Source organism: Megascapheus bottae, chromosome 4, assembly GCF_031878675.1.
Source record: "Megascapheus bottae isolate mThoBot1 chromosome 4, mThoBot2.hap1, whole genome shotgun sequence".
Classification (NCBI taxonomy): Eukaryota; Metazoa; Chordata; class Mammalia; order Rodentia; family Geomyidae; genus Megascapheus; species Megascapheus bottae.
In genome coordinates this window covers 73,120,458-73,139,332 of record NC_143512.1, presented here as the reverse complement: position 1 = coordinate 73,139,332, position 18,875 = coordinate 73,120,458, and the positions used below count along the sequence as shown (strand labels likewise).

Below are 18,875 nucleotides of genomic sequence, written 5' to 3'. Positions count from 1 at the left end.
GAGTCAACTGTCTGCATCTCTTTCACTAGACTACCCTGAACTTAGAATTTTTTCATGATCATGTCACCCTTTTAAAATTCTCTTCTGGTTAGATACGATGATCTTTTTGGATTGCTTTTTGTTAGACTAGATTCTACTTACTAGTCAAGAAGAAATATGTTCAATGTCAGTAAATGAATAACATTCATATCTGGTTTGGCTCCATTTGCTATTTTTTGTCCAGAAATCTACCGTATACTGTGTTCAATTTAACCCGATACAGAAGAGGCCTCTTTGTAAATCAACTTTAATCTTCTGTTGACTTGCAAATGAGAGGTCACTGCTAATTGAGAGAAGGCTTAGAAACTCTGACACCTTTTATCTCTGCACAAAGACTTTTTGCTCTATGTATCCTGATGCTTGGCTTTCCCATATTGCTTTATGAGGTTAAGAAGATGAATGCTCATTGTTTTTAATCCTTATCATGATTTATGAGCCTCTTACCATCCCTACCCTGCAGCAGCTACAACTGTGTGGTTCTGTTTGCTGCTTAAATTACACAGTCATCTGCAAAGTAAATTATAGATTGTTGTCCCCTAGACCATAACTGAGCATTCTCTTTATTTCCCCTGCAGTGTTTTTTGTTTTTTTGTTTTTTCCTAAATAAAGAGTATATCCTTGCTGGTTTGCTTATATACTAAAGGGACTTTAAGATGAAGCAAGTGATAGCAGAAATGAGCCGGACTTTGACCTGCCACATAGCATCAAAGCAACAGGACATATAGACAAGATAATTTTAATGATAAAGATTCACATTTTTATGTGCTGCTTTCTTAATATTAGTATAATTATCATTTTATTTTTGTCAGTCATGAGGCTTGAAATCAGGGCCTGGCCACTATCCCTGAGCTTCTTTACCCAAGGCTAGTGCTTTCCCACTTTGAGCCACACTGCCATTTTCTATTTTCTGATGGTTTTTCTGGAGAGGAGGCTCATTACTTTCCTATCTGGTCTGCCGTTGAACAGAGATTCTCAGATCTCAGCCTCCTGAGAAGCTAGGATTACAGGAGTGAGCCACCTGCACAAGGCCTTATGTGTTTCTTACCTTTATTTAAGGGAGAGCAAATTAAGGCTCCTATAAAGACATTCATCTTCCAATTGAAAATATGTTTAATGGAAGGAAATATGTATATGGCTCTTGTTTGCTGAATGTGAAATATTTAATACCTTAGTTTGCAAATGATTTTTAAAAATCAGAACAACTAAATGTAAATCAACACTGACTAAAGATTGATTTGGAGTTTTAGAATTTTTTTCCAATATTGCTGGTACTAAAATTGTTTAAAAAATAATGGACGTTCATAATCATACTGAGAAATCAAAATATCTTCCTTTTAACTAAAAGATTTGGCAGCATCTGAGCTGAAGAGTATACTGCTTCTGTTTGTTAGTTGCTTTGCCATCAGAATTATACTATGTGCATGAGGAAATGTAGTTCCCAATGTCAGGTCCACTGTGAAATCCCAAAAGACAAGTCTCTTTAAAAAGAAAAAAATTCTTCTTGCTCATTACAACCCCAAGAATATCCTGCCCAAAGAAAAGTATACAAGATGATTTCTCTGATAATTTACCAAGTACATTTAAAAGCATGTGGTTCCATAATTCTTTTTTTCAGCCCTATTTTCACTCAACAGGATGCTGTGAGCACAAAACTAAAATTGTCCAGACCTCCTCCTTTGTTTTTCTGTATTCTTCTTTCTGTGTTTTTGCCATTTCACTCTCACCTCATTACTGCTCAGGACTGACTAAAGTTCTGTTTGCTAATCCAGAATCCTAAATATTTGTTTCAAAAGATACTTACCTGTTTGCTTCTGTCCCTATCAAGAATTCATTTCAAAACTTCCCTTTTGTTAACAACCTTTCTCTCTGTCTCTTGTACAAATTAAATGATAATGGAATTCTAAAGAATTCTAATAAGTTGAAATCCTATGCTACTGAAATTTTTTTCCAGATAAGTGTTATTAACTACTGACTAAATGTAAATCACTCTTTTTCAAAAACATACAAGAAAGATATAAATCCAATTAAGTTTGTGCTTAAAAATAAAAATACCAAGAGCCTGGTATTAGTGACTCATGCCTTCAATCCTAGTTATGAGGGAGGCATTGATCTGAGGACCCAAGTTCAAAGCTAACACCAGCAAGAAACATAAAAGACTTTCTCCAAGTAATTGAGATATCAGAAATGGAGCTGTGGTAAAGTGACAGACTACTAGCCTTGAGGAAAAGAGGTCAGGGACAGAGCCCAGGACCTAAGGGTTCCAAGTACCCACACAAACCGAAAATGATGCAACAGAACAGAAGTAGTTTAAATAAATTCCCCCTGGGTGGGCAACAATTGTTTTGTTAAACACACACACACACACACACACATACACACAGAGATTCAAATGATTGTTTCACATTCAAAAATACATAATACTAATTGAAATAAGTGAAAATCAATGGGAAATTCAAATAATAAAAAAAGACAAAAACAAAATTGAGCAAAATGAAACACTAAGAAAAAGCATATTACAAAGGAAGGATGGATGTGGATAGATAAAGGAAGGGGTAGATGAGTGAAGAGAAGTGGGGGGGAGCAATGCAGTCAAGAGCCCAATGTATATCCTAAGAAAAACAGAGGAAGGGATTGGAACCGGAGGGATCGGTAAGGGTATTGAGAGTGGTAACATTGGCTAAGATAAACTGGTTTGTTCAATGCCAACTCCTTTGTATAAATATTAAAAATAATAAAAAATAAAACAATAATAGCCATATATTGCTATACCTAACATACAATATAAAGTTTAAAGCTCAAATTTTTTTTTAAATTTTTTTTAGTTCATCATATAGTCTCCCAGTGTCATCTGCCAAATATTCTCATATTTAATGAAGGTTTTTTTTATAGTTTTTGTTTTGGTTTGGTTTTGGTTTTGGTTTTTTGTAGGTCATGGGGCTTGAACTTGGCTTGAGAGCTGTCCCTGAGATCTTCAGCTCAAGTTTACCACCCTACCCTTGAACCAAGCCCCACTTCCCATTTTCTAGTGATTAATGGAGATAAGAGTCTCAGATCCTTTTGTGCTGGCTTTGAACCTTGATTCTCAGATCTCGGCCTCCTGAGTAGCTACGATTATAGGCGTGAGCCACCATGCCCAGCAAATTTTTAATTCATATTTTATCCTCTAGCTTTTAAATTTTTTTTACAATACACCAAACATAATGTGAATATCTACCTATCTATCTATCTATCCATCGATGCCTTTCAATACATCAAGCATAATATTGATATATATGAATATATACATATATGTATGACTCTTTCAGATTAATGCCCTCTTAGATAAATAAAGTTTAGTACTGTTTGAATTCTCATTCTTATCTTCAATGTTCTTGTTCATTGCTCTTCTTATAGTATCCCATTAAGACTATAATGTGAAGTTATAAAAAGAGCATATAAAGAAAGAAATGAAAAGTCATTCTCCTCAAAGGCTTCTCCATTAATATGTATATTAATAAACATGAATAATTTTGAGGTATCAAATTTTTTTCATGAATATATACTCCAAAAGAGTAAATTATTTTTACCTCTTTGTTTTAAACTTAATTTAAGCAACAGAAAGTTCCGAAGGGAAGAAGAGTATGCTTCATTACTTTTATTTTGTCATTTAACTGTCTTAAATTTTAAAAGGTATATAAAATTTTAAAAGATACATTAATAATGAAATGGCATTGAGTAATCTCTGACTGATAAATCTTATGGTAAACATGTACATATGAAAATGTGGTTTCAAACCATATCACATGCAATGACAATAATGATCATTATAATATTATTTAAAATTAAGTGTGAATAACATACACATCAGGAATTTCAAATTTAATTAAGCATAGTAACTCACATTTGTAATCCCTGCTACTTAGAAAGGAGCAATCTGAATGTGGTTCAAGGCTAACATAGGCAAAATACATCTCACAGTCAATAAGTAGCATTTAGTAGCACACACCTGTGATTCTAACTATGTATACGAAGAAGTATAAATGTCTGAGAATGGTCCCTAGAAAGGATTAGCCCTCCAAAAAACTAAGACAAAATTTGTCTGGGTGTGGTTCAAGTAGTAAAACAACTACCTAGCAAGTATAAAGTCCTGAGTTCTAAAGTTAATATGGCCAAAAATTAATCTAATATTTATAATATTTTCTACATAATTCAAAGATTTCACAGTATAATTATATGGTACTGGGTCAGTAATACGGCCTAGAAGTACACAGAACAAGTGGGAAGTGGTGCTGTTGGTCAAGTGGTAGAGTGCTAGGCTTAAGTAAGCTCAAGGACAGTACCCAAGCCTGAGTTGAAGCCCCAGGACTGGAAATTATGTGTATATATGTATATACACACACACATATGCCTATGCACACATAGGGTGCTACAAATGTTTACTATTAATGAAAACAAACGGATGGATAAACAAATCTTATTTCAGATAGTAGTCATTTAGTTTTGCTAGTCCTGGGCTTGAGGTCAGGGCCTGAACACTGTCCTTGGACTTGAAAGTCCAAGGCTGGAGCTGTACCACTTGACCAACAGCACCACTTCTGGCTTTTTTCTATGTACATGGTACTGAGAAATCAAACCTGGCCTTCATATATGCTAGGCAAGCACTCTACCGCCGGCAAAACTCCCGGCCATCATTTTTAAAATGAGTATTTTTTCATTGCAAAAATAATCTAAATGTCTAATACATATAGAGTTCATATATATGTATATATATATAATAATCTATTGTATATGTGTGTATAAATAAATATATATACCTATTTTTTACTTCAAGCTTACAATTGAATTAAGGTAAAAAATCCAAGTTATGTTTTGGATAAGCAAAACTTATGAGGTAAATAAGATAAAAGCACACTTTTTATTATCAAATATGTACTTGCACAGAAAGGTAAAAAATACCACTGCAAAATCTATAATGCAATATTAGTTTATTTGTCTGATTTATCTTTTTAACTTTTGTCCATGAGACACTACCTTAAAATTTAATCTCCATTGATCACTAATTGTGAACTGAGATTATCAAAGTTATTTTTGAGTAAGAATAGAGTCTACCATTACTAGATGGGGAGTGTCAGAATAACTTTTTAATGATAGTGGTTATTAAGGTTAACCGTTAGTGCTTAAATATCAGAGTTTATACCCCTGCCATTAGACAGGAAAACATGGCTTTTAAATTCAAGCAAAAAAAAAGTAATCCAGGGCTGGGAGTTTTGCCTAGTGGTAGAGTGCTTGCCTAGCATGCATGAAAACCCAGGTTCGATTCCTCAGAACCACATACATAGAAAAAAGAGCTCAAGTGGTAGAGCTCTAGCCTTGAGAAAATCCAAGGACTGGCAAAAAAAAAAAAAAGTAATCCAACTAGAGTAAGACATGCTGGTATTAAAAAGGTTTAGAAATTCATAATTTTGTCTCACAAATTCCAATGTGAAAAAGTTTGAAATGTGCACATTTGAAATGAAACACAGCCAATTTCACGAGTACTGTCCACTATGAGCAAATTGTCAAACTGTCATAAAAATAGAAGGAAAAAAGGCCATGAGTTTCTTTATTTGAGAGGTGCCTAATCATTACTGTTAAAATCTATACGTAAAGGAACACAAAATATATGATCAAAAGAATGGCATATATACTCCTTAGTAAAATAAATGATTACTTAATTTTCAGGATTTTGTAGTGTGTATAACAACCACCTGAAGCTTTATAAGTACTTCAAATTCAAACTCTGACTTATCACAATGTAAATATTTTAAAGTAGAGGAGTTTTAAATAGAATTTGGGTTTTGAGGTATTTTCTAAGAGCTTAAATACACAAATATTTATAAATATTTATTGTCACTTACCTTTCTAAAGAGCAGCACCATTTAAAATTCCAAATTAATCCTGAATGTCACGTTGATTCTATTCCACAATAGAAACAAGCAGCCAGGAAACAGGCTGGAAACACAAATATACACAAGTCTAAATGTTATCCATCCTTAAGTATATATTTACTTATATGGAAATATATTACATCTATATAATGGTGGCCTAGACAAGATAGTTCCTAGATATTCTTCAGTAAATTGCTTCTGTTATGATTTCTGTTGTTGTTGCCACTATTATTGTGCCATTTTGCAACTACATTATACAAATGCCATCACTTTCTCTGGTTTATATTCAAATGGGACACATTTTCTTTACTTATTTGCATAAAACCCCCACCCAACTTGCTGTGGGTAGTTTTTCCAGACTTTCTTTGTTTAATGACCATGAAAGTGACCACAACATTGTAGAATGTTTTTTTATTGGAATTTGTGCTGTGCATGTCTTAAATGATTGGGGGGTGTGGGAAAAAAAAGACAAGAAAGGATAAATATTCTTACTTTATACCAGTGGGTTGTGTAATTTTGGCTTATTCTTTCTGATGCTAATCATCATTTCACTGGGTAAGGTTTGCCATAATTCTAAACAATTCTTAAGTTATTTGGGGTTTTTTGTTTGTTTGTTTTTTCCCCTTTTGATGATGTGTGCTCATGAAGTAAGTTGATATGTTTAGGCCAGAATAAAAAAAATTAAATTCCACCTTTCTGTTGGGAAAATATGGCATGAATGACCCAGATTTCACCATTCCTTTGTTTTGTTTTCTTATTTATACAAATAGCTGTTCATGCATTCATTCAATAATATATGTGGACCAAAGATGGATACCTGATTTATATTTTATTTCATAATGAAACACCCATCTCATTTTGTTGTTCATATGGTTTCAGTCTTGGCCCCAGTTAGCCTTTTGAGTTGCGATCTCTGCATTTGACCTAAACTATTAGTTTGCTTATTAAACATTTTTTGCATACTGAAGCTACAGAGTAGACCATATTAATTTCATGTACCATAATATGTCCATGTTAATTTTATATCGCATATAACTTTTCTGGTATCAGATCTCTTAATTTATAAATATTTTTATTCAAATTGGTAATTTACATCTCTTTCTGAAGTTCATATATTCCTTGCATTTTGTTCAAATATAACAATGGAAATGACATATTAAAGTCATGTTCTAGTACATTTTCAGATGAAGGCACATGATTGTCTTTCTAGGTCTTCTATCTTGTGAGATGAAATAAAAGTCAGCCAAACAGAAGATCCATATTTTTGTTGTTTTTCATGCTTTATTTCCACTATTTATTAAATTAGTCATTCAGTGAACTATTGAGCATAGAGTAGATACAAAATAGAAAAATAAATTAGATATGATTTCTTTCCTGAGGAAATGCACAAAATTGAAAGTAAAATAGATATATATGCAAATGATTGAAACACAATTCAGGTCCCCAAATGAAGGTTCTATACAGGAATAAAACAATGAGTAAATTAACTTTGGTGCAGTGATGGGAATTAGATTTTGCACAAAGCTTGAAATATTTGAAGTACATCTTTACAAACAGGGATTTTTCAAAGAGAGAAAAGCAGAAGCAGAAAATTTCTGAAGGAAGAAATAATGTGGTGGAATATTATAGAGTTGCTAAGCAAATAGAGATCTGGATTCAGTGTGCCTTTGGGAATGGCTTCCATACAAAGGCATATCAAAGAGCAAAAGGGAATAAGAAATTATATTTGGATTCTTGCTCTGCTTGAAAACTGAGGATGAAACATTAATAGTTTTCTTCTGCATTTTGGCTAAGACTAATACAGTCAGCTATTTTGAGCCTAAGGCTTCATTGTGCTTACCTGCTTCTACTGCTTGTAGACCAACTCCATAATCACAATGTCCACTCTGGCACCTCAAATTATATAATTTTTTCTGCTTAGTGCTATTCATGTCACCCTAACCAGCCATGGTTCTGCAACAGAACATTTTATTCTTCTCATCTTTGTCCCCATCCCTACTCTTCACCATTTGCTTCTCCATTTACTTTTTATAAAGACTTAAGCAAATATAATGATATCATCTTCCCAATCTAGTATCTTGTGACAGCAAGAAGTTACCTCAGAATACTGTGGTTGAGTGTCATTTTACCTTCTGGGTCTCCAGTCTCTAACAGGTTCTCCATACACAGCAAACTTTCTGTGATTCTTGAATGATTGTCCCCTATAAGAATGCTTGCCATAATCAGTCCTCTCTAGTTAGATTCAGTGAAGCAGTCCTTAGAAGTTCTACTTGTTCTACTTGTTTTCCCAAATGAGCAATTCCTCTAATAAAAGTTTCTAGGTCTTTGTAGGAAAGTCTGGGAAAAGCACCAACTATTAATGTTCCCAAATCTTCTATAGTCTTTGGTAAGTGGAATCTGGCTTCCCTTTCTTCCAATGTCTGTGTTTTAGTGTACAGAGATGGCCCCAGACAATCCCCTTTCAGAAGACAAAACTGTTCCTTTTTATGACTCAAGTCAGACTTCTCCTCATTGCCAGAAATCTTCTGTGTATGCCATTAAAGTTAGAATATTTTAGCCTGTTCAATTTACTTATAGAAAGACCATCACGAACATAAATGATTGAAATTCAAAATAGACACAATTTTATATTCGGTTTCAGTGTTTCTAATTCCTCCACAGCTAGTTGCTCTTGCTCTGTGGAGGTTGAACACTTGTGATCAGGGTTCTGACTGGCAATTCGTGATGATAGCCATAGATATATTGCAATATTTTCCTCCATGTCTTTTAGAGTTTTACCCTGCAGTATGTGCTATTCCTACAATGAGGCTTCACATACACAATTTCTCTCATTTCTCATTCTCATAAAGATAAGACCTCCAGAACTTTCTAGTATGACAAATATATCATAGATGACAAAGGCACTATAAAATCCTATCTCTCCAAAACTTTAGTATCTTCTTATAGATGAAACAGGCGCAGCTTGGATGTCAATAACTTGCTTTTGGCTTTGTTTCCACCAATGAAAAGGGCCATTATATCTGTGAACTACAATATTAAGTTCAGATTCTTAATTGAAAACTGTATTTTTTCATATATTTTACTGTAATTATTAATAGAAGGGTTACATTATATTCACCAGATAGAGGGTGCATTACTTCACAAACATGGATACCCTTTTGCATGTCTTGGTCCCCATTTCCCTCCACCCACCACTGCCCCTCATCTTGTTTTCATCCCTTCCCTATCCGATTTCAAATAACCGAATGCGCATATATACAATATATCAGATAACAAGGTGAAATACTCTAACAATATGAGATAACCAAGGGAAAGCAAAAGAGATGAGAGATAACATAGTACATTAAGGACAACAATCACTCGTTATATGGCTTTTGTTTCTATATCCTGGAAGTCCTTTCATTTAGCATCGTACTATATGACCTTATGTATCTAGGTTTTGCTCTACTGTATTTTTGTTGTGAATCTGACTCTCTGAGAATAAGGAGTGATATACACTGGAACTTCACTCTTAAAGAACAAGAAACTCACGAACCAGGAGAAGTGCATTAGTGCTTCACTTTCTGTCTACGCAAAGGGGTAAAAATATTACAGCTGAGAGCCATCAAGCAGCAGAAATTCAACTTCATCCTGTGGGAAAACCAGCTTAAGTGTTCTATTCAGACATTCAAGAGATTGGCTGAGGCTCACATATTTTTGAAAGGGCAATTTGCTTTACCTGACCTACTAATTCCAAAGGTAATTTCATCCAGATACATACAGCAGACATGCCAAGAATAATATTTATATCAAAGTTGGTCAGTGGTCCAGTCAAAATGATAAATAAAGGTGAGCATTACTGTCTACTTAAATGCAGACAAGATATTAGAGACATTGGTCATATTTATCTTAGGGCCACACACTGGTAATGAGAGAAAAAAATTGCTCTCTATGTCATTAGAAATGCATCATTCTTTGCCAGAATGTAACAACCACACATGGTCAGCATGAAAAGGCCCAGTGCAGACTCTTAATCTGTTCACTGTCAAACCCATCACCTGAAAACGTTCCAGGTAACAGTATACTGGGACAGCTCAAAGATAAAACAAACCCTAAAGGAATGAAATTAAACTGTTTTGATTCAACTTCTCTATCTACAGCAATAACTGACACTTTTGTTTTGGAATAATGTCATTCCTATTTCAAACACTTAGGTATTATTAAGTTAAAATGCAATTTAAAATGATTTTAAGTAAAATTGAAACGAGCAAATAAAAATCAGGTCCCCTGTGAAGAATGGGTCTTCAGGAATGTGATTATTACAGAGATGAACACTCTGGAAGTAATGAGTATGTGTTTTCTAAGGTGAAATGGAAAGAAATGTAACATTAGGGAAATAATTGTAACAGCTCACATGCTTTTCCATTTGCTTTGTCATATATGCAGAAACAACATTGACCCAGATTATTTTATAGAAACTCTTTGGAAGGTAAAAGACAAAAAGTTATCTTTAAGTCCATTAAAATACATTTGTTTTAGATGCTTTTAGGAAACAGAGTTTAAAGATGTCTAATGTTTTTTTTTTCTTTTCTGAAAACACAATAATATTGTTTATTTTAAGGAATCCCATCTACTAGAAATACACCTACTCATTAAAATCCTGTTTGCTGAGTTTGAACTTTAAAGTGCAATTTCTATTCTACAGAACTATAATAGCAATATTTTAATTCAGATTGAACTTTTCTAGCAATAACTAAATGGATTTGCTAAACTATCTTAAAACTAACACTCCTGATGAAAGTAATAATGAGTTTTAAAATTCAAAATTTTATTACAACCACTGGAAAGACATTGGGATCACTCTACCATTTCATTCTATGTAGCTAGGAAAATATATATTAAAGAATTCCATTCAAACCTTGAAATTATTATATAGAAATATTTATTATAGCTACTAAAGAAATTTATGTATTTTCCTATTGTTGAACAGCTGCCAATCTGCTCTAAAATTTGTCTTGGAAATTACATTCTTTATTATATAGTTTAGACATTTCTTTTTGAGCGCTTCTTATATAGAATTCATATATATCATAAAAGTGTGTGTGTGTGTGTGTGTGTGTGTTCCCTGCAGAGTACTAATCTTAACCTGCCAATGGTAAAGAGAAAAATGGCATCAAGATTTTATTTTTTCTGTTTGTCCTAATCCATTCTATCTTGTAGAACTTTTGGATTTTGGATAGAGAAGGTGCTTGAGAGCTAGTATTCTGTTTTAAATGCTAGTATTCTGTTTTAATCCCTATTGTCATTAGTTCCAGTTAATTTCATTAGTTTCACACTTTAAGATTTTTAAATCTGATAATGTGATAGAAAAATAAAAGCCTAGAAACTGGCCACAGATGTCTTGTGGCTATAAACCTATCTACTCAGAATGCTGACATCTGAAGATCAAAGTTAAAACCAAAGTGGGCAAGGTAGTTCATGAGACTTTTATCTCCAATTACCACAAGAAAGCAAAAAACTGTGACTACAATAATGGAGAAGCAACCCTGACTGAAAAAAGCTAAGGCAGAGTACTCAGGCACCAAATTTAAGACCCCCCTTCCCAGCACACACACTGGCCTACACACACACACACACACACACACAAACTCACACCACAACTACCAACAGCACCACCACCAACATCAACAACAGCAACAAAAATACAAAACACAAAGCCTGGTACTTGTTGTTAATGCCTGTAAACCTAGCTGGTAAGGAGGCTGAGATCTAAGAATCACATTTCAAAGCCACCTTGAGGCATGAAAGTCCAAGAGACTCATCTCTAGTTAATCACCAGAAAACTAGAAGTGGCACTGTGACTCAAGTGATAGGGTGGTAGCCTCGAGCTAAAGAGCTCAAGAACAATGTCAAGGCCCATTCATGCCCCATGACTTACAAAAAAATTCAAAAAAGAAAGAAAAATGAAATGCACGCACACACACACACACACACACACACACACACACACATTCACATACAAATCAGCCATGCTTCTAATATCATAATTCAATTCAAAAAATTCTGGTAGAGTATAGGTATATTTATATTTGAACCCTCAGAACACAGATTTTAAAGCATGAAATGTTCTCAAATAGCCTGAAGGTACAGAATAATATTACCTTGGAATTAGTATATATTTGTATTGTAATGAGAAATCTATAATTCAAAAATATGACAAATATCATTTCAATTATAATAATGTTTTATTAAAATAATTATATTTATCAAGAGTCCCTCAATTTCACACAGTCAAATATAAATACAGGAGAAGAAGTTAGTATCTCAGAGACTCTGAGACTACGCATTGAGTTGTAAACTGAAAGATGTAGAAAATAGAAGTAAACAATAGCAAACAGAAAACATTTAGACTCCAGTACCAGCACAATTATGTAGTTCCTTCTATAATTGGCCTATATTTTCCTCACATTCACATGGCTACACACTTCCATTCAAATTAAGCTGTTTATTTGTAAGGCTACGATACATGCAGCAATTGGTTTGATTTGCTTCGGTGAAAATCGGGATGATGGTCTGGTGATAACTATTACATTTTTTGTCCTTATGTAATCATTTTAAAATCTCTAATAGGAAAAAATTAGCAACATTTGGAAAAAAATCAGAGTTCAACTAGATTAATATCAATCACCCAGTGCTTGTATTTTTAAAGCAGTTAAATTATCACTTTAAAGTTCTAATTCTGCTAGTTTAAATTTCTGCTGACCTAAGGCTTTGTTTAATTTCACTGTTGGGGAGGATAGACTTCATGCTGAATGTAGCACTGACTTCTAGATCTACAGAATGCTGATGACTTTTGTAGTTAAGTTGTTGATGATTTCTCATTTACAAAGTCTCAGATATTAATTAATATTAACAAGACCTGCCTAAAATCTGTGACTGACTAGTAAAACAGAGTGCTGGGATTGATAACCTTAGAATTCTGAAGCCTGGTAAGCTCTTGAAACATGTTATTGATTGTAATTTTTGTACAAGTGCATAGTTAAAAAGATTCAACAGGGGAGAATACTGGAAGGGAAGACATTGATCAAGATATACTGTGTTCAAAGCTAAAGCCATTCCCTCTAAAATCAGGAAAAAGACAAGGATGCCCACTGTCTCCACTACTCTTAAACATAGTAGTAGAATTCCTAGCCAGAGCAATAAGTCAAGAAGCAAGCATAAATGGGATCCAGATAGGGAAAGAGGAAGTGACACTTTCCCTCTTTGCAGATGACATGATTCTGTATTTAAAGAACCCTACAGACTCCACTCCCAAGCTTCTTGAGCTGATTCAAAACTTTGCAAGGTAGCAGGGTATAAAATTAACCCTCAAAAATCAACTGCCTTCCTCTATGCCAACAGTGAGAGGAATGAGGCAACAGTCAGGAAAGCAACTCCATTTTCAATAGCCTCAAAGAAAAAAAATGTACCTAGGAATTAACTAAGAATGTAAAGGACCTTTTTGATGAAAACTTTAAAACTCTGAAAAAGGAAATTAAACCAGAACTGAGGAAATGGAAAAACCTCCCATGCTCCTGGATTGGAAGAATCAACATCGTGAAAATGACAATCTTGCCAAGGGCTATCTACAAATTCAACGCAATGCCCGTCAATATCCCAATGGCATTCTTTAAAGAAATAGAAGAGGCAATCCAAAATTTCATATGGAATAATAAAAGACCCCGTATAGCAAAAACACTTCTTAGCAGAAAGGACAGCGCAGGAAGAATTTCAACACCAAACTTTAGACTCTATTACAGAGCTATAATAATCAAAACAACTTGGTACTGGCACAAGAACAGGCCTGAAGACCAATGGAATAGAACTGAGGACCCAGATATTAAACCACAGACCTATGGCCACCTAATCTTTGACAAGGGAGCCAAAAAAATAGAATGGAAGAAAGCCTCTTCAACAAGTGGTGGTGGCATAACTGGTTAAACATCTGCAGAAAACTAAAGCTAGATCCTTCTTTGTCACCTTGCACTAGAAATAACTCCAAATGGATCAAGACCTCGAGGTAAAAGCAGATACACTGAAAACTTTACAAGAAGGAATAGGAGACACACTAGGCCTCCTTGGCACAGGATAAAACTTTATCAACAAGGACAACAAATCAGAGAAAGGCTGGATAAGTGGGCCTGCATTAAACTGCAGAGCTTTTGTATGGCAAAGGGCATAACAGGTAAATTTATTAGGAAGCCTACAGAATGGGAGAAGATCTTCACTAACCATAAAACAGACAAAGGCCTCATAGAGCTCCCCTATGACCCAGCAATTCCTCTACTAGGCATTTACCCAACCATCCAGAAACAAGGGTATACTAAATCCACTAGCACCATGATGTTCATTGCAGCACTGTTTACCATAGCAAAAATATGGAACCAACCCAGATGTCCCTCAGTTGTTGAGTGGATCAACAAGATGTGGTATTTATACACAATGGAATTCTATGCTGCCGTCAGAAAGAATGACATTGCCCCTCTTGTAAGGAAATGGAAAGACTTAGAAAAAATCATATTAAGTGAAGTAAGCCACAGTCAAAGGAACATAGGCCCAATAGTCTCCCTCATTTGTCATAATCAGTAGAAACCTTGGGCTCTCCTAGCAGAGATTTACAATAGAACAAAATGTAGAGACATTAGGCCAAATAGTACGACACTAAATGTAACAAACTCCAGGATAAGAAACAAAAGCTATATAACGAGTGACTGTTGTCCTTAATGTACTGTGTTATCACTCATCTCTTTTGCCATCCCTTGGTTATCTCATATTGTTACAATTTTTCACCTGTTATCTGATATATTTTATATGTGATTAATTGGTTGTTTGAAATTGGATAGGGAAGGCAGGACATCAAGATAAGCTGGGGAGGGTGGGAGGGAAATGGGGACCATGTCATGAGAAAGGGTATCCATGTTTGTGAAGTTATGCACCTTCTATCTGGTGAATATAATGTAACCCTTCTATTAATCACAATAAAAAATTTTGAAGAAAAAAAGTGATATATTGTTTTCATATACTGCTTTGCAAAATGGCAACTCCTGTACACAGCTATCTAAAGATAACAAACATATTTCTAAAACAAATGAATCTCAAAAACCATGCTAAAATTTCAAAACCTAGAAAATATTAAATAACCTTATACATGAATGAAATTATTTCACTCAGTGACTAAAAGATACTATACAAATACATGAAGTTAAAACATGTGGGTGGACAGAAAACCTAAAAAGCAAATCATTATGCTGTTTGAAACTGTAATGAACTGTATCCTGGGAATTCCCTTGCAGAATTAATTAAGAAACAATTTGAGCCCCCAAGGATTGTGTAGTGTTTTTTTTTTTTTTTTGCCAGTTCTGGGCTTGAGCTCAAGGCCTGAGCACTGTCCTTGGGCTCTCTCAAGGCTCTACCACTTGAGCTCAGTACCATTCCCTTGTTTTTTCTATGTATGTGGTACCGAGGAATCGAACCCGGGTCTTCGTGCATGCTAGGCAAGCATGCTAACACTAGGCCAAACTCCTGGCCCTAGTGTTGTTTTCTCTACTTTACACATTAGGCATTTTGTCACAGTGGTTCTTCAGTGATGCTTTTGCTTCCCAGTGGATGCTTGACATGTCTACACTAAACAGGGATTCTGGCAACAGTTCCTAATCATGCTAAAATGCACAAAATAATATAATTATTTTCTGCTCTCCTGCAGAAAATAGTTGCCCAAATGAAAACTGTGATTGTTTTAGCTTGAATAATATTGGTCTATGTCCTTTCATTTCTTCAAATCCATCTTACCCTTATTGAGGCACCAGTGACTTATACCAGTAAACCTAGCTATTCAAGAGGCTGAAATCAGAAAATAAAGATTTGAAGGCAGCCTGGAGAATATAACTGTAACCCCTCTATACCTTAAAATAAAAAAGATCAACAATCACACAAGATAAATCTCTTGTTTCCATATCCTAGAGTATCTTTCATTTAGTCGCATCCTATATGGCTTTATGTACCTAGGTTTTGTACTATTGTAATCCTCTGCTAGGAGAGTCCTAGATGTGTACTAATTATTACAAATTAGGGAAATAAAACTTCTCAGAGATAGCCTGGAGCACAAAACTCAAAGAGAGGAGCCAGCCTCTAGGCCCTTGGGATTGTATATGTACATATACATATATAAGCATATACATTTAAATAGTTATATGTAATATATATTCCCATATGATATTACATGTCACATTATAAACCATATTGTTACAATATTTCACCTTATTATCTGATATATTTTATATGAGCTTAATTGGTTATTTGAAATTGGATAGGGAAGAGGTGAAATCAAGATATGCAGGGGGAGGGTGGGAGGGAAATGGGGACCATGTCATGAGAAAGAGTATTAATGTTTGTGAAGTTATGCACCTTTTATCTGGTGAATATAATGTAACCCTTCTATTAATCACAATAAAAATTATATTTCAAAATAAGAGAGTGCAGTGGGAGGGGAATTGATCTCAATTACTCTTTCAATAGAAGATAATTCATGGTCACAAAAGTTTTATAATTTTAGTACAAACATAGGACTCTCCTAGTGGAGGAATATAATAGCTCAAAACCTAGATACCTAAGACCTTATAGGATGAGTCTAAATGAAAGGTTCTCCAGGATATGGATCATGAGCTTTATCTTGAGTGATTGTTGCTCTTAATGTACTATGTTATTTCTCTTCTCTTTTGTTGTCCTTCAGTTAATCTCATTTTGTTACAGTATCTGACTTTGTTACCTGGTACATTAAATATACATTTATTTGTTTATTTGAAATAAGAAAGAGAAGGGGGAAAACAAGATGATTGGGAGGGGGTGAGGGTGGGAAATGGGGACAAAAACATGAGAAGGGTTATCAATGTGTGAAAAGTAATGTACCTACTATCTGGCAAATACAACTGTAACCCCTCTATATATTACAATAAAAAATTAAATTTAAAAAAGTGCCAAACAAAAAGGTCAATACAGAAAGCATTTGCATCAACAAAACCACAGAGAAATGCATCTGCTTTATGCTGGTAGCACTGGTCATTTTATTTGTGGCATTATCCATGAATTCTTTCTACTTCCCAGATATTAGAAATGGTCACTGTTTCAGGTTTACTACAGTTATTTAATTTTTGACAAGTGTGTGAGTGTGTGTGTGTGCACGATTCACACTCAATAGCATAAGTGACTTGGATAAACAATTATCTTACTGATTGTTTTAGGTAAATCTCTATTTTCTAAAAATTCCAAAAGGTACATGAAATATATGATTTTAATTTAAAAATGTAAATGTAACCCCTCTATGCATCACTCTGATACTAAAATTTAAATATATATACAGTTATAATCCTCTAAACTAGTGGTATAATATTCAATTTGTTTGGGCACCATGAGCCATTTTTGTTTGCTTGTCTTGTAGGTTAATTGTATGAACTTCAGGGTAAATATTCCAGTACTTCGCTCAGCCCTGAATTCACTTGACTGCACAAAGACCTCTCCTTAGCTTTCTTTTCTTTATGGCTTTCCTAATGTAAATGGCCCCTTTTTGTGACCTATAGAAATAACACTTCATTTAAAAAAGAATATTCAAAATACATTAAAGAGATTAAAGACCTATTGCTTGGGTTTTGACCCCATCAGAGCTGACACACTGAGGACTTTTGCTTCTGAATCCCGAAGACAAAATAAACACCTTTCAATGTGACCTTGAGATGCAGACATTTTCTTATTGTGCCATAATAGAAGATGAGCATTATAGTAGGCTCAAACTTTCAGCAATATGCACGTCAAGCAAAACTTTAGAGGTAACAAGAATAAATATTGTTAAGGAAATGTACTTTATACCCAACTATTAAGTAGTTGAAAGGTTTTGGCTAATTGTCACTTTAGTAAACTTTTCACTGGAAATAATCAAAGAAGTAAAAATGAAAACTAAACCTACTCCAAACGATATAGAAAATGGACAAGTAAATAACAAATACTATCATCATTATGTTTAATAATAGAGTAGCAATTCTTCTTTAACATTTAAGAAAAGGCTAGAATGATTGTGATAGTTAGTATTCTGCAATTGTTCATATGAGGATTCTCCTACAAAGGCAGTGCTGGTATACTGCATAGGTAGTTCTTTGTTTTGAATTGCTGTTTCTACATACATCTAGATTTATATCTATATATGTATTTATCGATATATACATATACACATAAAAATTTTGGTCTTTCTCTTATTCCATTCACAAGGTGTGGTCTGCAGTTTGTTGCATTACCATTAAAAACTCATACTTTGAAAAGTGTAAATCTAATTTTTCCTTCTTTAGCCTAACATTTCCCATACTTGCCTGTCTCAATTTCTCATTTATTAGACTCTCTCCCCTCACCAGTCACTTGTTTACCCAGAAATCATTGCAACATTCTCTCAATAAATTTACTTTCTGTAGTTTCACCTCATAAATGTGCTATTAAATTCCCTAAAACTCTTCTCTAACACATGCTTCAAAACTTTTGAGAAATATGTATGAATCTTCATACCACTAATTTTCACAGGATCCTGATTAGCCCTAAACCAGATTTTCTGCACAAAAACATTCCTGGACGTGTAGAACATGCAAGTCTCTATTGTAAGGACTGGCTTGGGCTTTGCCAGGTCTTTCATACTTGCAACTTCTACTGACTAGAAGCCAGTATAAACCCATGATGACAAAATAAAATGGTCCTTAGATGTAACAAATATACCCTTAACACAGGAGTGAGCTAGAACAACCACTTGAGCATCACTGGTCCACTTTTATACTTCTCAAATCATTCTTAATAGTTTTTTTAATACAATTTGTTCTTTTGCTTTTCTAAACAGCATTTATACAATGTCACACCATGATAGATGCCTGGCATCTTTTTTTT

At 34.3% G+C, this 18,875-nt stretch overlaps 1 protein-coding gene across 2 annotated transcripts in view; it reads right to left on the bottom strand.

Annotated features, from left to right (window-relative positions):
• Positions 1–18,875, bottom strand: part of Cdh12 (cadherin 12) — a 785,868-nt gene that overhangs the window by 529,441 nt on the left and 237,552 nt on the right. For both annotated transcript variants that reach the window (XM_090332101.1, XM_090332100.1), the window contains exon 2: positions 5,916–6,009. The gene's annotated coding sequence lies outside the window, so the exon portion shown is untranslated. The remainder of the gene's footprint in view (positions 1–5,915; positions 6,010–18,875) is intronic.